Source organism: Ranitomeya variabilis, chromosome 2 (genome assembly GCF_051348905.1).
Source record: "Ranitomeya variabilis isolate aRanVar5 chromosome 2, aRanVar5.hap1, whole genome shotgun sequence".
Taxonomy (NCBI): Eukaryota; Metazoa; Chordata; class Amphibia; order Anura; family Dendrobatidae; genus Ranitomeya; species Ranitomeya variabilis.
Window position 1 is genome coordinate 281,547,176 of NC_135233.1, and position 19,815 is coordinate 281,566,990.

The following is a 19,815-nucleotide window of genomic DNA, read 5'->3' on the forward strand; positions in this document are numbered from 1 at the left end:
TGCATATTATTGGCTCAGTTGATTATAGAAATGATAAGGTGATAGCGCCTGCAGTGGCTGTAATGGGGTACAAACTCCTCTCATGCCTCGCAGATAGTGGTGTAAACTATTTGGGCACATGACAGAAACATCTGGACCGGTAATCTGGTGCCCACAGCCTACGTGTGAGTATCTGCTCCCCATCTGACAAGTCATAAGGAATTTGGTAGAGGCCATTGTGGAGAGGATGGCCGGCCGAGTTCTGGACTAGAAGCATCGCAGCGAGCTGAGAATATGGTGGCAAACAGCGGCCTGTGGGGCGCCTAAGTAAATGCCACCACACGCCGGCCGCCCCTCATATTGGCCATTATGGCGCCCAATGTGCCCGTCCTTCCTTCTCATGCACATTGGATCACTGGCAGTCAGGGGCATAACTACAATAGGTGCAGGGGTTGCAATCGCAGCCGGGCCCTAGAGCCTAGGGGGCCCATAAAGTCCTTTTGGCCTGTACGAATAGACCAAGGCTTGTAATAATTGGGGCCCAGTTGGAGCTTTTGCATAAGCTTCAATGAAGGCCGCACTTGTCACCATGGTCAGGCGGGCAGTGCCAGCTGTAGCGCCTCCAACTGGTCACATATTACAGGTAATACTGCCTTGTGCCATCCTGGGTATCATGGTGGGCGTATAGCAGACCCCCTGATATTATGGGGTGCCCCAACTGATATAACAGCAGACATGGTCCTCTGGTAATGTCTTGAGACCGGGCATACACCACTGGCATCTTCTGCCATCACAAGGGTTAACCATGTGCGGCTCGCTCCCTCCCTCCCCGCCCCCCAGCATCCCCTCCGCTGCGCGGCCACGTGTCGGAGCCCCCTCTATCTGCACGTCCCCGCCAGCCGGGTGCGCGCCCTTTATGACAGGTCGCAGCGCGCTCTCGCCCGTCCTGGAGGAAACAATGGCAGCGCCGGGCACCGCATGACGAGAGTGAGAGGAAGGTGCTGCCCTCCTGGATGCCCGCTCCGGCTCGTCAGGACTCGTGAGCCCCGGGGTCTCCGGCCCATCAGCCCTCCTCCTCCAGGGTGATGCACAAAGGCTGTACGCGCTGGGGAGGATGCAGCATCCTGCAGGAGGAGCAGAGACAGGGAGGAGCGTCCACCTGCTGCAACCGGGGCTGCCAGCCTGTGTGCCACACTGACTGCTGCAGAGGGCTGGGGGGCGCGCACTGAGCCCGCCGGGGGGCACTCACAGGTGACGGGGGCATCACTGGGGAGGAACTCGCTGCTCCAGGACAGGCAGCCATCCTGCATGTACCAGCTCCGGAGGGGACCCGGCCACAGGAGAGAGGGCACAGCGCCCGGTGCCAGGCATGTGCAGCTGCCTGCTTGTAGGTGAGTGCCAGCTGTGTGTGCGAGGCCTGTGGGACCAGAGGAGGTGGGCAGGCCCCATGTATGCTCTGCATAGCCCCCTGTACCCTGTGAGCACTGCTGGCATTGTGTGGTGGTCCATGGGCACAGCCAAGGAGCAGCCCCATGACATGGCCACCAGCCTGCCCGCCTCTCTATTATGGGATGTACTGTAACTTAGAGTCCATTTGGTGCAGTTGTTCCTGAATCCAGGGCACAGTGCGCCAGCGTCAGGGCTGCCATGCGCCTCCTATGGAGCCGACCAATGGCAAGGGCCACGCTCGCATTTCCTAAAAAGCCCTTTCTCCAGAGGCAGCACCCCCTGCTCATGTGCTCAGCCTGACATTTACTTTATCTGCCTGACATTCTCCCGCTGCCGGTGACTTTCCTAGGGAACATCCAGGCTTATTTGCAGATGTGCGGAGGGTGGGCAGCCACTGTAATCGTTGCCATGAGCATGCATAATTCACCATCATGTGGATCATCTGTACGGAATAACCGACCCAGAGATAATGAGAGGACGCCGCCACGTCACTCAGTAATTACAGCCCGTGGCCGTAGTAATGTCCATTATTCAGGGCTCATATTGACCTACGTACTTGGCCTGGCATCCCTATCATTTGTTGGGGTGATGGAAAGGTGCCCACTTCAATGTATTTCTTGCTATAAAGTCCCTGATGTGTGGCCTGTTCTGCAGGAAGCCCCGGGTACCCTGGCATCCGGTGCTTGGGTATAGAATGAATAACATCATTTTCTACACAGTTACCAATGACTGTGGATCATAGATGGACTAGATGCTATAACTACCAATACTTTGCTATACATTGTCTATGATAAATTATGGGTAGAAAGATGAGTAATAATATAGTACACCCCAGGGGGCATTACAGATGTAGACGTCGGGGGCAATAAGAATTCATTAGTGGAAGTTTCATAGATACCGATAGAAAGTTAGAGACCAGCAGCAAATTCCCAGGCACAATGGCTCCCGCTCTCCTGAGATCTGGCTATATACAGTACTTGCTCTTTAAACCCTTTGTCACCTTTGCAACATATATTTCTGTTTTATTGATGTTGTGTTTGCATTTTGTGTCAATATTATGTATTTAATGTGTACTGTTTACTATTGAGAATCTAATGGCTCACATGCAGTCATTTCTGCTGGTGCAATGATGCAGTGTGTAGATTTTGGGGCCACATCGGACCCCTGGGCCACTATGTAAGCTCATCACAGCGTAGATTGAGTGGCATGGGAGGCGTGCAGTCATGCTCAGCAGATTTCATGCAGAACATGGTCATGTTTACTAGAGGACTGATGTGTACGTCAAGCAGAGAGTGATTGAGCGCAGAGGTTTGCTAAACAGCACCACGCAACACCCATCTTACAACTCTCATTTTGTGCATAATGTGTTGCTCTTAGCGCTTGTGATATCCAAGCGGTAATGTGTGATACAAGTGGATTTTGTCTTTGCCAAAGGCCATTGCTGTTCCCTCTCCTTCCTTCCACGTTCTGATGTCTCCCTTCCTTATATGCTCTGCCTACAATTTGTCGTAATGAATTTCTCTGGAGCGGTTACAACCATGCAGTGATTTACTGGGCAAAAATGATATTTCACAAGTACAAATAATGCCAAAATAGAAACATGGGGTAGCTATCATTTACATATTAACGAGGTAGCTGGCAAATAATCGCATATGTGAATGACTGCTTGGAAAGAATACCAGAAAAAAAAATTGGTTGCTAATACAATTAACCATCTGTGTCAAGAGTAATGGAAATCTCCACCGGGAACATTCAGTTACAGTATCAGATTCCTTGCGTGTGTGGATATCGAGCTTTAACCCTTTTACATGGTATGGGGTTTTACCTGGAAAATTATAAAATATTATCTGTGATAAGCATTGAACCTACGCTATGGAATCATAGCTGGCAATCACTATAGGGTTTTACCTGCCTTTGGCTATGTAACAGTGCCAGGTGTGTCAGGTATAGCAGGGATGAGTTGATTGTAATATTTCTTTCTGGTTTTATATAGGACTGCAGGTTTAGGGAACTCCTCTAATCTCAGAAATATTGCACCGTCAAAGAGGCAGATTTTGGAATAAGCTCTTATTCATCTGCTTTTTCTAAAGGTGAGACGGGTTGTGTTGATGATAAAGGACATACAGTATCAATGGGATAAACCTACTAAGGTTTCCTGAATTCTCTGCATTTTCTTGTTCTCTATGTATCCAGTGGGCATGTGGCAGATTGTTTGCCGTGGTCATTGGCCCTCTTCAGTTGTAAACCAGATGTACACAATTCTGACTGTTCCATGTGCTTGTATGAAATGAGCAAAGTCCTTGTGTAAATCGGTTTATAGATGCTTACACTCCAAAACCCAGTTGTGATTTGTTTACTGTGGTCGATCCATGGACAAGTGGTATACACAATGGCTACATTAAACAAGACCGAGTGATTACCCCAATATATACAGTAATTATATGTATTGAATTATATGTAATGAATTGTCATCTGACTTCACCCCAGCTTTCATTTCCCATAGTATTGTATTAGTATTACAGTATGTTTTTCATTTTTTTTGTAATATTCTGTTTTGTGTTCATAGTATTTTTTCTGAATTAATTGCTGTAATTTACATTGTTTCCAATACTTGTACATACATAACATCAATCATACAATGGTCGCACAGGAAGCAATGCCTTATAATATTACGATAAGCATCATTGAAATGTATGATGGTGCAGGTGATTGAAGGGAGCAACCACGTCAGATGCCTTTCAGGAGTCCAATCATTTCGCATTGTGAGCAAGAACTGTGATACTCCACCCCAACGCTAAAAACATGACCTATTATTCTGTGCGGACGCAGTGGCTTCCTGGACCTTCTCTTTCATTTATATTTAAGGTAGATCATAATTTCACCACCAATCCACTACCAAGGTGAATGCAGCAGAATTAGTCCTCAGATGAATGATGGTCATTATATTGATTGCCCTGGCAATGTCCTAGACGGCTAATGCCAGGCAGATCTTGGAGGTGACATGAAATCTATGGGATGCGCAACATTGGCACAGTATCAGGTTCTTATGTCTCATCACTAAAGGATATGTCCATTTTTTGAACACTACTTTAGAGTATATGTAGATATCATCACGTAGTGTAGCCCAGAGCTGAATTTACCATTCTGCAGACTCCCGAGAGAGGACACATTTCATTATGCCTTGGTGGGTTACTATCTTTTTAGAACTAATATTGGTGATTTGTATTTGTACCATTTACTGTTTGATTGCAAGAGTGTCATACACGCCAGTTTATTACCACTGATCCTCTTGTAATATACATGCAGGATGTATGAACGTACCCTACGCCTTCCAGTATATAAGGCAGCAAAGAACTTTGCATTCTAGAAGTGCAGTTAAATGGGGTTGTCCAGTCCGTAGAATAGGTCATCAGTATCTGATAGGTGGGGGTCGGAGACTTGCACCTCCATCGATCAGATGTTATAGTGGCTGGATGTAAACATATTGAATAGAGCTGCACTGCATAGCGCCATACATGTGTTGTGTCGGATGGCGGTTATTCCACAACAGCTCCTATACGACAGTTATTTCACAGCAGCTCCTCTTAATGAAGTGAGCGCTGAAGTTGGATGCGCCAAAGTCATTATTAAGCATATGCCCCTTTAATGAATTTGGTGCATCTTTCAATAATGTAAAGTCTGGGGTTAGCGAACACTTAGTCATAATTTACATCACTTTTGTGGCATCAATTATGATGAATTTACCTGGTTTGCTAGGCCATGCCTCATCCCTCCACAGTTTTGCTCGCTTTTCAAGAAGTTGGCGTTGATGGCTAGGATTGGTGTAAAAATAACAGAAGTTGCATATTTTTGTGCAGCTTTCAGTTGCGCAAAAATGGTGGCATTTCAGGCACAATTCAGAGGCTTCCGCTGACGTCATCTGGACAGGGCAGCATCGTCTCATCCACTCTGCTCTGTTGACATGGCGTGACTGTCGTCATGCTGATTGACATCTGGCTGCTTAACTAAGGAGAGACGTCTATCAACCAGCATGACGTGGGCAGTCACACCCCATCGAGAGAAAAGCCCAAAAGAACAAAAGCCATGACGTTGAGCAGCTATATCGCTAGCAGGAACGGTCAGTGACCGCTCTGATCAGGCGCCAGTTTGAACAGGCAGGTAGGACTTAGCAATTACCTGCCTGTTTTACACCCTTAGGAAAAAACATATCCTGGAAACCCCTTTAAGACACCGGTATCTGAGTAGCATGTTTCTTCAACTAAGCCTGGATAAGTCAGGATAGATGTATTCTCATAGCACTTTCGTTGAAATCATTTGGACCATGAAGCTCCTGACGCTGATGTCAGTGGGGAGCTGTGGCCCATTCATTCCAGCATTTGGTCGGAGTCCACGTGCATGGTCTTCCAGAGTACCTCCCCAACATGCCAGAAGATCTGTACAATATAGTGATTTTATTTTCAGGAGGATCCAAACCATCAATAAAATGAGTAGATTGATTAGAGACAGAAATATGTGGAGCTTTAAATGTACGGTATATGGCAAACTCATAGGGGCTGCTGCCGAATATTCTGCAAGCATTATGTGTCATCTTTCTTGCCAGGAGCTGGATGATGTTCCATAGACAATGTTTTTGCATACGAAATACAAAATGTTGAGGAAATGTCAGTATTGTTATGCAGCTCTCTTATTATTGTTATTTGCTAACTAATACCCAGAGAGAAATTCTCCACCCTAGGATTTCACAGTTTTCTGGACAGGCATTTATTGAGCACTTTCAGCACAAATCTGTTCCGCTTCCACTTTAGGATCTCATTCCGTGTGTCCTGTTGGGTAAAACCTCCCATTTGGTTTACAAGTATGATAACTATCAGATTAGTAACAATTCATAGACATCCTTACTTGATGCACTGAATACTAGATGTCGAGCCATGTGAGGGCTCTGGAGGCATTATTCCGAGGGGTGCAAACATCTTGCTAGGTGTCTAGCAATTGTATTCTCAAGACGTTTCTCCTGCTGATAATGTACTTAACACATTCCGTTGAAAGCGTGTGCGGCTCTGTGCTGCTTTACACTGCTATACGGAAGTGTCATCCTGAAAATCCAGATCTGGGTCAGATAATCAGTGCAAGACTACATTCATATAATGTATTGTGCAAAGGCCCTGTACGTATTACACACTGCATGCATAGTCTCATGGATGTACCATGTGAACATGTGTCTAGCCCTGACACCATCAAATGTCTTGTAAACCATTATCTCATTTACCATTGTGAGCCCATGTATTGGTTTTAGGGGTGGTCCGAAACTAACATTTAAATCCTAAATGTCTGTTTATTGTAATAATATCTCTTTTCTAATATACTAAAAACTACCTATCATTCCCTCACTACTCTATTTTTTATTTAACCTACTTATTGTTTGAAGACGTTTCATTAAGAACCACCGTTGCATGCTGGGATTCTCAAAATGATACGTCATCAGGGGAAAAAGGCTGCAGCCTGAAGCGTCATCGATGATGCACATCTCAGGGGCTTGTCCCTGCTCTACTGAGCATGTGTTGCTTGTCAATTCCAAAGTATGCTTAGAAGGACCTTACCACTGTGCAATATTCTTTTTAATGCACAGTGACAGTGCACTCCCCTGCCAGCTCTGATGAGAAGTAATGAGCCAGCAAGAGAGCTCACTGTCAGCGTGCATTGTAAGGAGAAAACCCAACGAGCAGAGACCAGCATTAATTCTGGTGACGCTTTGTTTCAAATTGATGGCATAGATTGCGGTCTCTGCCCCCTTGTGACATCTTGTTTGCGTGTCCCAGCATGCACTGGAGGTTCTCAAATGAAGTGTCATTAAACAGGAAGTAGGTAAAAAATAAATGTAACAGAGTAGTGAGGGAACGATAGGGAATTTTTTATTAAAGTATATTAGTAAAGAGATTAGATTATTACATTAAATAGTCAGATATTTAGGATTCAAATAATTGTTCGTTTCGGGCCACCCCCTTAAGCACATGATGAAATGGGTTGAATAAATAAGTAGTAAAATGTATTTCCCCAGTTTGGAAAAAATGTACCCCAGTGATAGAAGACCAACCTTAAAGGGATTGTTGATATTTGAAAAAAAATGTCAAATACCCTAAGGCTTCTTTCAGACGTCAGTGATTTTTGTGGTCTTAGCGTCATCAGTGTTTTGGATCAGAATTTCATTAGTGTAAGATTTTCACCATCAGTGATTTTCTTGTATGAAAAAGTAAATAAACTTCAAAACCTTAATCTATTACAGTGTTAGTCATGGGTAACACACGGACCGCACACAGGTAATAAAGTGTGTAATCGGTGATTTTCATGAGCTCATAGATTTATATGGGTGATTTTGATCCATGACTCAGGTCAAGATCATACATATTGTGATGGGTGTTTTTGCAGATACATGGTTTACAAAAAAATATGGACATGTGAACAGCTCCAAAGAAATGGATATCTGACGGAGACCTAGTAATCAATTCTGAGTTATTAGGGGAGTGTTCTTCATTCAGGACCTCCATCTAGTAGTGGGAGCAAAGATGACATTATTTGCTTTCCAGGACCCGACACATCTGTACTTTTGAGTTTTGGAAGAGCAAAGAGTTTGGAAGAGCAGAAAACTCCTTAAGTCCAGCAAGGCAATCACTGCCAGCATCTGCATATGTTAGGGCTAGACAAGTCTCTGGACTTTGGCAAAGATTTACTCATTCAGTCTGATTTTAAAAACTTTGACTAGACAGCTAAATGACAAATTTGGAAAATCTTTAGACCGTTTTGTCTAGTTTTACACCACCTATTGGTTTGCTTACTTTGTGCCAATTTTTGTATTTAATTTTGGTGCACACTAGCACTTTTAAGCCACACTCCCTTTCCACGAAACCACACACACATATTTTAAGCCATGTCCTCTTAATGAGTGAGGCACACTTTATAAATGTGATGCAAAGGATGTAACATTTTTCAGCACAAATTGTTTCACAATATTGCCACATTAAGCCTCCATTTTTAGTTATTTTTTTTAAGTCTTTACTTTAGCATATGCTTATACCAGGCAAATTCTATGACCTTTGACATAATAATAAATATTATTAAAAGTACAAACAGTAAAAGACCATTTCAAAAAGTCTAAAAGAGAAAGGAAAAGAAAATAAGCAAAAGAAAAACAGAAAACAAGCAATCATCAAGAGAAATTATAAGATGCTCCTAGCTCTCAAGAAGTGCACAGAGAAATAGAAAGAGTAAAATAAAAAGTTAGGAAAAGTATGAAAAAGAAAGAATAGAGAATTTGTCCAGTCCGCTAGCAAAATGGGAGTTTCTTGACTACCTTCCCAATGTCTTTCTATAGAGATCTATACAAGATTACTAGTTCTCTAGCCAAATTCATATTGATGGAAGATGTTTACCTTTATTTTCGCCTCTTCTATTTTGGGGCAATAAGTTGATTTCTAGCATGATAATAATAGACCTCGCTCTGCATCTAAGACGTGAGCTCCTACCCACTGAGCTTCCTTTGGGATCTTATCCATTTTGAAACTCAATAATGTCGATTTTGGCCAGAAGTCATTACGGTTGCTCTTTTAAAATAAGATCACATATATTTCTACAGAATAGATATGTCCAGAACTGGAGAAACCGATTCCCTTGTATCTTACAATTTTTCCAAGATAATGAAATGGACCGATAGTTACATTTGTTTTTCTTCACTGGTATGAGATAGTAACATATGAATTTTGCATGGTGGTTACATGATTATGACTGGAGATGTTTTAACTAGAACTATACCATCATACCTGAGTGAAATCACTTTTTAAGTCTTTTTCACATGCCAGAATGTAAGGTAACTCAGTTACTGAGCTCCTTATAGACTATTGAAAGACCACCTTATATAAACTGATGAGGGGGGATTATCAAACACCTTGAGACTGAATGCTGGATTCCTCATCTTGTAAATTAGTTATTTTTTTGGGATGATATTATATTTGATGACTGTCTGGGATGTATTCAGTATAATAGATATTGCATATATTCAGTATCTACTTTGCAATTCTTGTTGAGTGCAGAGTGTCGCCCTACGTACTACATAATCCATTACCAGGACTCCTGCGTTATGCCAAAAAGAAGATGGCCAATTCTACTTCTATATCTTTAGCTATACATTTTTAAAATCCCTTTTATGGATTAGTACTATATCGTCAACCCATTATTTCTCTTTGTTTAAATGGGCTTTCTCAACATCAGTGGTTAAAATTGCAAATTGATTGCAAAAACAAGCAACTTTTCAGTTGTAATCTTATTAAAAATCCTCTCCATTCACAAGATTGGGAGGGATTTTTAACTTTGATTCTCATTGTCTAGGTTACCAACCACCACCGCTAGAAGCATGGCAGAACAGAGGCAGTGCTTACAAGCACTTTTTAATGGCGCTTGTAAGGATTGATTTAAAGCTGGTTGTAGCATATATTCTGGCCAGATTTAGTGTTCCTCCACTCATCTGATCCTGCTGCAGCATCGGTGAGTGCTCAGTTCAGACTTGCAGTGCAAACACGCGGCTGATCTGAACTGTCCATCTCCTAGAGCCGCCAAGCAAACAGGAAGCTGAGATAGAGGAATGGCGAACTTCTGAAGAGAAACCTTTTTTTTAATTATTTTAATTATATACTTGTTTATTTTAACTGTGGACATCACTGAACTGATTCCATGGAAAGTGAAGAGTTAAGAAGATCAATAACTGGATCAGGCACCATCCCTTAATCATGGAAGCTTCTTCTAGTTGAACTCTTCCTGCCTCTTTGCTTTGACCTTCTCTACATTTGCAGGTATAGAATACAGGACCATGCAGTAAGTTAATCCCACCAGAATGTTCTTTGCGTTACTGGCCTTTCCCTTTCGTTTGTCCCATACTATGCAAGATGTATCTGACGATGGTTGTTATATTTACCGTCTTTTTAACTTTACCGGGAAATATCTATATGCATAGATTCATTAGTGTACACATTTTATTCGTGTTAATCATGGAGACCTATTTTTAGTTTTCTTTAAATAATAATTATTTTTTTTATAAGGTCATGTGAAAGCCCATTTGGCTATTTTAATGGTCTAGTTGGGTCCTAGAGTGTACAGTATTTTGTCCTTCCCTGATATAAAGTATGTCTATATAATTATCACAAGTCTGTGGTTTTCCCGAATTATCATGGGCATAAAAGACATTTAGATTAAATGGGGTTAATATTCAGTAAGATCTGGAATCTTTTACTGCAGATTATCTTGCTTTACTTATATGTTCAACCCATTAAAAGGTATTACAACCTCCAAAGTACAGTTTGACATTGCTAATGGAGTTTGGCTGCTAAGTAGTCCCCGGAGTCCTGTTTCAGTTAACTGTATTCTATGTCCTTGCAACAATAGCAAAATAACACTGTGATGGGGTTTAGATTGAGAAAGGCAGCTGTGTGGTTTCTATCTTTGTTTATACCTAAGATTTCCCTTTAGGATCAATAAAAAAAAGGTCTGGGCTTGTGTTACAGTTCTGAGACAAACCCTGTCTGGATATACAGAATAACACACCTCATGCCCTACACTGTAGGTCACTGCTGAAATTGTAATTCTGCCCAGTCCGGGAATTTATACTGGTTTTATGGTGGAAAAATCCTGGAACTGGAAATACATACTAGTTTGGTGAAGGCTTATATTTATATGACGTGTTTCTGTGGATGCCCTGGCTGGTGGTGTTAGGGAAAGTCAAGTCAAGTATCAGAATTTGTTTGTGCCGGAGAACGAGTATTGGACTTATGTGCTATGGGCCAGAACACCAGAGGAAGCATATCTGCCCTATTGCCAATCTGTGCAGGACACATAGATATATGCACACTCAAAAATGTTATTTGGGAAAAAAAAACCTCTCTGTTAGCATGTAATGAACTTCAGATCTGCTGTCTAGTGCTACAGGTGCTTCTCACAAAATTAGAATATCATCAGAAAGTTAATTTATTTCAGTTCTTCAATACAAAAAGTGAATCTCATATTTTATATAGAGTCATTACAGAGTGATCTATTTCAAGTGTTTATTTCGGTTAATGATGATTATGGCTTACAGCCAATGAAAACCTAAAAGTCATTATCTCAGTAAATCAGAATAATTATCAAAAAACACCTACAAAGGCTTCCTAAGCATTTAAAAAAGTCGCTTAGTCTGTTTCAGTAGCTCCACAATCATGGGGAAGACTGCTGACTAGACAGATGTCCGGAAGGAAGTCGGAGACACACTCCACAAGGAGGGTAAGCCACAAAAGGTCATTGCTAAAGCTGGCTGTTCACAGAGTGCTGTATCCAAGCATATTAATGGAGTATCCTCACCCATCCCCTGCAGACTGTGAGCCCTCGCGGGCAGGGTCCTCCCTCTTTATGTACCTGTGTGCCTTGTTTTTTGCTCATATTTAATGTATTTGTCTATATTTGCCCCCTTTTCACATGTAAAGCGCCATGGAATAAATGGCGCTATAAAAATGTATAATAATAATAATAATAATAAAAGTTGAGTGGAAGGAAAAAGTGTGGTAGAAAAGCAGCCGGGATAACCGCAGCCTTAAAAGGATTGTTAAGAAAAGGCCATTGAAATTTTTTTGGGGATATTCACAAGGAGAGGACTGCTGCTGGAGTCATTGCTTCAAGAGCCACCACACAGACGTATCCAGGACATGATCTACAAGTTTCGCATTCCTTGTGTCAGGCCACTTATGACCAATAGACAACGCCAGAAGCATCTTACCTGGGCCAAGGAGAAAAATAACTGGACTGTTGCTCCATGGTCCAAGGGTTGTTTTCAGATGAAAGTAAATTTTGCATTTCATTTGGAAATTAAGGTGCCAAAGTCTGGAGGAAGAGTGGAGAGGCCATAATCCAAGCTGCTTGACATTTAGTGTGAAGTTTCCACAATCAGTGATGGTTTGGGGAGCCATGTCATCTGCTGGTGTAGGTCCGCTGTGTTTTATTAAGACCAAAGTCAGCACAGCTGTCTACCAGGAAACATTAGAGCACTTCATGCTTCCCTCTGCCAACAAGCTTTTTGGAGATGGAAATGTCATTCTCCAGCAGAACTTGGCACCTGTCCACACTGCCAAAAGTACCTATACAAGGTTTATAAGCAACAGTATCACTGTGCTTGATTGGCCAGCAAACTCGCCTGACCTTAACCCCATAGAGAATCTATGGGGTATTGTCAAGAGGAAGATGAGAGACACCAGACTCAACAATGCAGATGAGCTGAAGGCTGCTATCAAAGGAACCTGGGCTTCCATAACACCTCAGTAGTGCCACAGGTGATCGCCTCCATGCCATGCCGCATTGATGCAGTAATTGATGCAAAAGGAGCCCCGACCAAGTACTCAGTGCATTTACTGAACATACATTTCAGTAGGGCAACATATTGGATTTTAAAATAATTTTTCAAGCTGCTGTTATAAAGTATTCTAATTTACTGAGATAATGACTTTTGGGTTTTCATTGGCTGTAAGCCATAATCATCAACGTTAACAGAAATAAACACTTGAAATAAACACTTTTTTGTATTGAAGAACTGAAGTAAATTAACTTTTTGATGATATTCTAATTTTGTGAGAAGCACTTGTATACCTATTATTGCGTCAGGTTTACCAAAGGACCCTTGGTTACTTTGGGGCATTTTCAACTTATGCAGAAAAGTCTAAAAAAGAGTTGATAGTCTGAAACTTTATAAACAGTGAAGCAGATATTTAATTAACAGTAAAGCAAGGAGATGACATGTAGTAAAAGGGACAAAAAACGTGGAATTTCAGAAAATGTTAGTTGACAGATATAAATTAATCTATTTTCCACTGATTTAATAATCAGATGTGGTAACATATAATTCTAATATAATAACTAGATTTGTCCAATGATAACAGTTTTTACCTCCGAAGTTTTATCTGTTATGGCATCTTACATACTGATGGTGTTGCCTGATGTTTATCTCTCCTGATTACCAGTGTCCCCCCATTTCTGGGGTTGTTGATGCATGATTTGAAGGGTTTTACATGACTTGTAGGGTTTACTGGCCTTGGTGTGTTTTTTTTTTTTTTTACAGTCGTGTTTTCTGGTTTTCCCCATTTCTGAGATTGATTATGATGTTGTCTGGCATTGTACTGTATTTCACTGTCTCTCTTGATTGCTTGTGTTCCTCATTTCTGTGGTTGATGATACATGATTTGTAGGATTTTACTGGTCTTGAAGGGTTTTAAATGACTTGTAGGGTTTACTGATCTTGTGGGTTTTTTTTTTTACAGTCATGTTTTCTGTTTTTCTCCATTTCTGAGGTTGAAGATGTTGCCTGGCATTGTATGGCATCTTACAAGAACTGGCAGTCATGCTTACTGGTGTCCCCACCATTTCTGAGATTGATTACCTTGCCTGTTCTTTTACGGCATCTTACTGGGACTGACAGTATGAAAAGGTTATCATTTTCTTTGTGTCTTCTAGATTTTTTTGAAAATACTTAGTGTACGGAACGGCTCTGCCTGCATGGCGAGTTAGTGTTGAGGTCAGCTAGAACCATTAGTTTTCTTTTATTTTGCTATAACCTGCTATCTGACCTTCATTCTCTGGATTTCCAGCCTTCACAAGGAGCTTTGATGGCCTGGAGTAAATATAAAGGTTTCTTGGCATGTAGTAGGAGGACATTTGTTTTGTTAAATGTTGAAATAAAAAGCGAGTTATTTTTATGTTCTAGGTTTTGGCCCAAGCTTCTGCTATTACCTTGTTTTATCCTTTTATACTAGATGTAAATTTTAGCACGTATTAAATGCCTGCGGGAACTGGTCTAGGCGCTACGTCTATGAAATTATGGAATGCTTGTCCCAGATGGCGTAGTTTTGTATTTCTTATTGCCATTCTTGTGCTTGCATGTTTTATCATAACTGCAGAGAGATACAACAGTATCAATAAAAATATTTATCTTGCTTTTAGACAAGCTGTTTCCTGTATGACGGAGCATCCCCTGTATGTTCATTGTGTCATCAGTGATCCCTAACATTGTTTGCTATTTCTATAGACTTTTGCTTTTATCTCATAACTTTTCTATTTGTACATCGATGTAGTCGTATATGGGCTTGTTGTTTTTTGTGGGTTGAGTTGTATTTTTAATTACATTAATTTAGGGAACAGATTTTTTTTATTAATTTGGTTTTTAGAGAAAAAGGAAAAAAACATTAATACAGTGTCAGTTTTTTGGGTTCTGTTTTAAGGGCATTCACTGTGCAGTATAAATGACATTAGATTTATTCTGTGGTATATATGCAAACAAATGTAACAGCGCTGTGTAAACACTATATTACTGCACTCGTAAAGACGAGAGATTCTTAGCCCAGATTTTGATCAAAGTATCTGAGCCCATCTGTCAACGACAAGGTAACTAACCTCTATAATAAAGACTCACCTACCTTGTGCCTCAATCTCAAATAAACTGGGGATGGCAGGGATCCATCTATGTTTTCTCTAAGGCCGGTTTCACACGTCAGTGGCTCCGGTACGTGAGGTGACAGTTTCCTCACGTACCGGAGACACTGACACACGTAGACCCATAAAAATCAATGCATCTGTGCAGATGTCATTGATTTTTTGCGGACCGTATCTCCGTGTGTCAGTGTTCGTGGGAGCGCACGTATTACACGGACCCATTAAAGTCAATGGGTCCGTGTAAAACACGGACCACACACGGACGGTCTCCGTGTGCAGTTCCTGTGGCATGCAGGAGACAGCGCTACAGTAAGCGCTGTCCCCCCCACATGGTGCTGAAGCCGCCATTCATATCTTCTCTGCAGCAGCGTTTGCTGCATAGAAGATATGAATAATAGTGTTTAAAAGAAAGATCTATGTGTCCGCCGCCCTCCCACCTCCTGTGCGCCCCCCCGCTGTTCTGAAAATACTCACCCGCCTCCCTCGCAGTGTTCTGTGCTGGCCGCCCCTTCTACTGTATGCGGTCACGTGGGGCCGCCGATTAGAGTCATGAATAGGTGGCTCCACCTCCCATAGGGGTGGAGCCGCCTATTCATGACTGTAAATGAGCGGCCCCACGTGACCGCATACAGTAGAAGGCGCGGTCAGACCAGGAAGCATCGACAGCCAACGAGGGAAGCGGGTGAGTATTTTCAGAACAGCGGGGGGGCGCACAGGGGGTGGGGGAGCGGCGGACAGATAGATCTTTATTTTAAACACTATTATTCATATCTTCTATGCAGCAAACGCTGCTGCACAGAAGATATGAATCGCGGCTTCAGCACGATGCAGTGTACCACACGCGTGGGTACCACACGCTCCGTGTGGTACCCACTCGGCACACGGGCGGCACACGTGTGCCGCACGTATGGCCTACGTGAGCTCACGGGCACACGGACACGGATAACTCCGGTACCGATTTTTTCCGGTACCGGATGTATCTGGACGTGTGGGACAACCCTTATTAAAACAGTTTTGGAAGGATGAGTGGATAGGATTGTGGGTTGTTAGGATTATCGTGATACTATATTTCAGGGCTCCGGAGTCGGTAAGCCAAACCTCCGACTCCAGCTCCTCAATTTCCATGACACCGACTCCACCAAAATGGGCTCTTACTCCACAGCCCTGCTATGTTTATAATGTTTTTTTTAAATAAAAATAACACCCTTGTTTTTCATGTAGCCATATTTCAAGAGCCATTGCTAGAGGACTTATTTTTTACGGGACATGTTGAACTCTTCATTACTACCTTTTTGGGGTACAAATGACAATTGTTGATTAGCTTTTATTCTTTTTGGGAGGGAGTATGAACAAAAGCAATTTTTTGACATCGTTATAGTTAATTAGTTTTTCTTTTACAATTGTGATTGTTTCCATTAACCCCTTACTAACATAGGAGTCCGCATCTTTGCTGGCAGATGATGGCTGTGTTATTCAACCATCCTCTGCCTTTAGGCCTCTTTCACACATCACTTTTTTTGCCATCAGTCACAGTCCGTGACTGAAAGGTGATGGCCGTATCTCTTATCGGCCAAACCTGGTGACAGGTTCCCTTTAAGAGTAAAAATACATTTTTTTTAAATATTAAAAAATATATAAGTGGGAATTATCACCTGCATTAAAAATCAAGATCAATCCAATCAATCAAAATATAAAATGAATTAATCTGATTGATAAACATTATAACGAGAAAGACATATCAAAACATATGTATAAAATGATATAAAATAGACCAACTCCTAAGGGTACGTGTCCACGTTTAGGAAACGCTGCGTGTTTGATGCTGCGTGGGGCCGCAGCGTCAAACACGCAGCGTCCAGATGTTCCAGCATAGTGGAGGGGATTTTATGAAATCCCGTGTCCACTATGCGTGGAAACACGCATCCGTCGGCCCTGTGACTCTGGACATGCTGCGTGTCTTTTAAGATCGCAGCATGTCCGTGTTCCTTGCGGCGCCGCTGCGCCGCCGCAAGGAATAACTCAGGGCCCTATGCGTGGGGTGCGATGATCCCGGATGTGTGCAATGAACATATCCGGCATCATCGCGTCCCAGAAGGGGGCGGGGCTTAGCGCCGAGCGGGTTTGCCGCTCCAACGAAACCACCGGCCATCCTGATCGTGGACACGTACCCTAAGGGCATGTGTCCACGGTCAGTAAACGCTGCTTGTTTGACTCTGCGCAGAGCTGCAGCGTCAAACACGCAGCGTCCAGACGTTCCAGCATAGTGGAGGGGATTTTTTGAAATCCCGTGTCCACTATGCGTGGAAACCCGCACGCGGCGGGCCTGCGACTCCGGACATGCTGCGCGTCTTTTCAGATCGCAGCATGTCCGTACACCTTGCGGGGACGCAGCGTCCCCGCAAAGCATAACACAGAGCCCTATGGGAGGGGGGCGATGATCCCGGATGTGTACAGTTAACACATCCGGCATCATCGTGTCCCAGAAGGGGGCGGGGCTTAGCGCCGAGCGGCTTCGCCGCTGCGGCGATACCGCCGGCCATCCTGAACGTGGACACGCAGCCTTAGGGTATGTGCCCACGTTCAGGATTTCATCAGGATTTGGTCAGGATTTTTCATCAGTATTTGTAAGCCAAAACCAGGAGTGGGTGATAAATGCAAAAGTGGAGCATATGTTTCTATTATACTTTTCCTCTAATTGTTCCACTCCACAATCTGCGCCGGATCCGGTTTTTCCAACATTCGCTGGATTGTGGCTGATGCAAAAAACCTGATGTGTGAAAGTAGCCTTAGGTTGCCATAAAAATGTTAACACATCATTATTATTATTACCGGATCTGAGAAGTTACTTAGTGTAGTACTACCATGCTGGTATATCCTCGCTTTGGCCACCCTAGGTATATGGACACATTTCACCATTTCACCTAGTATGATTGTGTTTGCACAAGTTTTCTTCTATCTGGGTAAATCCGATTTATTCACATACAGGTTCCTTTTAAAAGTGTTATCCCAGCTTGAGAACAGGATTCTAAAATGACCCCTTGAAATGGAGCACTGTACTTGACTGTCTCACACAGTTCCATAGACAATGAGTATGTCTCCCACAGTTCCATAGACAATGAGTACAAATGACCCCGTGAAATGGAGCGCTATACTTGACTGTCTCCCACAGTCCCATTGACAGTGAGTGTAAGCAATGCAAGCTGATTTTGGGCAAATGGAAGGAAATTCTGATTGTAAAAGCTTTTTATTCTTCTTCGTCAACTAAAACTGCTTTTATGAGTAAATCTTCTATGCTTTGGCAGTACCATAATTAAACATTGCTTTTTCTTAAACCGTAGTTCCTTGTACCATAGTTGTGATAATAGTGGCGCCAAAGCCTTTTCTGCCTTTTGAATAAAATTTGGCCCATGCACTGAGATCCTGTGTGTCACTGGATTTGCCAAGATTTCTGCTGATTGCTTCTGTGGTTGTACAGAAAGCTAAAATGACTTTTCTAGGCTGATTTTTTGGCAGTGTGCTCCTGCAGCAGTTAGGGTGTTAGTGCGAATTATATAGGAAAGTAATGTAATGTGTCATGTTCTTGTTGAACATTAACAAATGTATTGGAAGTTTATTTTGGAAATTAAATGAAAATGTAAAGCAACTATATTAAATATTATTTTTGACAAGAAATGAATGCAGAGATAATGTAAAAATTATAGCAGCAGCCCAGAACTTCATGTTTGTCGTATTATTATTATTCTTTGTATCATAAAAAAGCTGATAAAGCATTTATGGTAAATCGACAAGATATAACACACTGTAAGGCCGGTTTCACACGTCAGTGGCTCCGGTACGTGAGGTGACAGTTTCCTCCCGTACCGGAGACACTGACACACGTAGACCCATAAAAATCAATGCATCTGTTCAGATGTCATTGATTTTGTGCGGACCGTGTGCGGACCGTGTCTCCGTGTGCCAAACACGGAGACATGTCAGTGTTCGTGGGAGCGCACGGATTACACGGACCCAATAGAGTCAATGGGTCCGTGTAAAACACGCACCTCACACGGACATTCTCCGTCTGGGGTCCGTGTGCGTGCCGGAGACAGCGCTACAGTAAGCGCTGTCCCCCCCACATGGTGCTGAAGCCGCCATTCATATGTTCCCTGTAGCAGTGGCGTAGGAAGGTGGGGGCGGGGGGGGGGCGGTCCGCCCCGGGCGGCACAATGCGGGGGGCGGCACAATGCGGGGGGTGAGTCAGTGCAGCGGCTGCAGCCGGCAAGGGGGCGCAGTCGGGCCGCCTAAAGCGGCGGTCCGCAGTGTCTCCCCCGGCGGCTGCATTCTGTCACCCCCCGCACTGGGAGTCGGCTGTTCTCTGTGCCGACTGTCAAGCTGACAGCCGGCACAGAGAAGCTGCGGCGCGCCGGCTCCCAGTGTGTTCAATTGTACTCGTATCTGTGATGCGAGTACAATTGAAGCTCTGACTGCCGGGTCAGAGCGACGCCAGCAGCGTGATCAGGTCATGTGATCACGCTGCTGACGTCACTCACCTGCGCGGCAGAGCAGGAGCTGCAGATCGAGCAGGAGACACAGAGCGGTGGTAAGTGCTCCAGTGGAGCTGAAGACACCGAAGCATACATTGGGGGGGGGGGGGGATTTACTGTGAGTGGGGATGGGGGGCATACATTGTGGGGGGGATTACTGTGAGTGGGGATGGGGGGTATATTGTGGGGGGATTTAATGTGAGTGGGGGTGGGGGGATATATTATTGGATGGGGGATATTTAATATGAGTGGAGATGGGTGGATTTATTGTGGGGGGGAGATTTAATGTGAGTAGGGAGGGGGGATTTATTGTGGGGGGGAGATTTAATATGAGTGGAGATGGGGTATTTATTGTGTGTGGGAGGAGATTTGTCAT

General features: G+C 43.3%; 1 protein-coding gene across 8 annotated transcripts in view; it reads left to right on the plus strand.

Annotated features, from left to right (window-relative positions):
* The first annotated feature begins 873 nt into the window (after window positions 1-873).
* Window positions 874-19,815, plus strand: part of NEXMIF (neurite extension and migration factor) — a 463,513-nt gene continuing 444,571 nt past the window's right edge. For 3 of the 8 annotated variants that reach the window (XM_077285041.1, XM_077285046.1, XM_077285042.1), the window contains exons 1-2: window positions 886-1,370; window positions 3,422-3,518. The gene's annotated coding sequence lies outside the window, so the exon portion shown is untranslated. Of the gene's footprint in view, window positions 1,371-3,421; window positions 3,519-19,815 lie in introns of all 8 variants that reach the window. The other 5 variants (XM_077285043.1, XM_077285044.1, XM_077285048.1 and 2 more) reach the window with 2 other exon arrangements.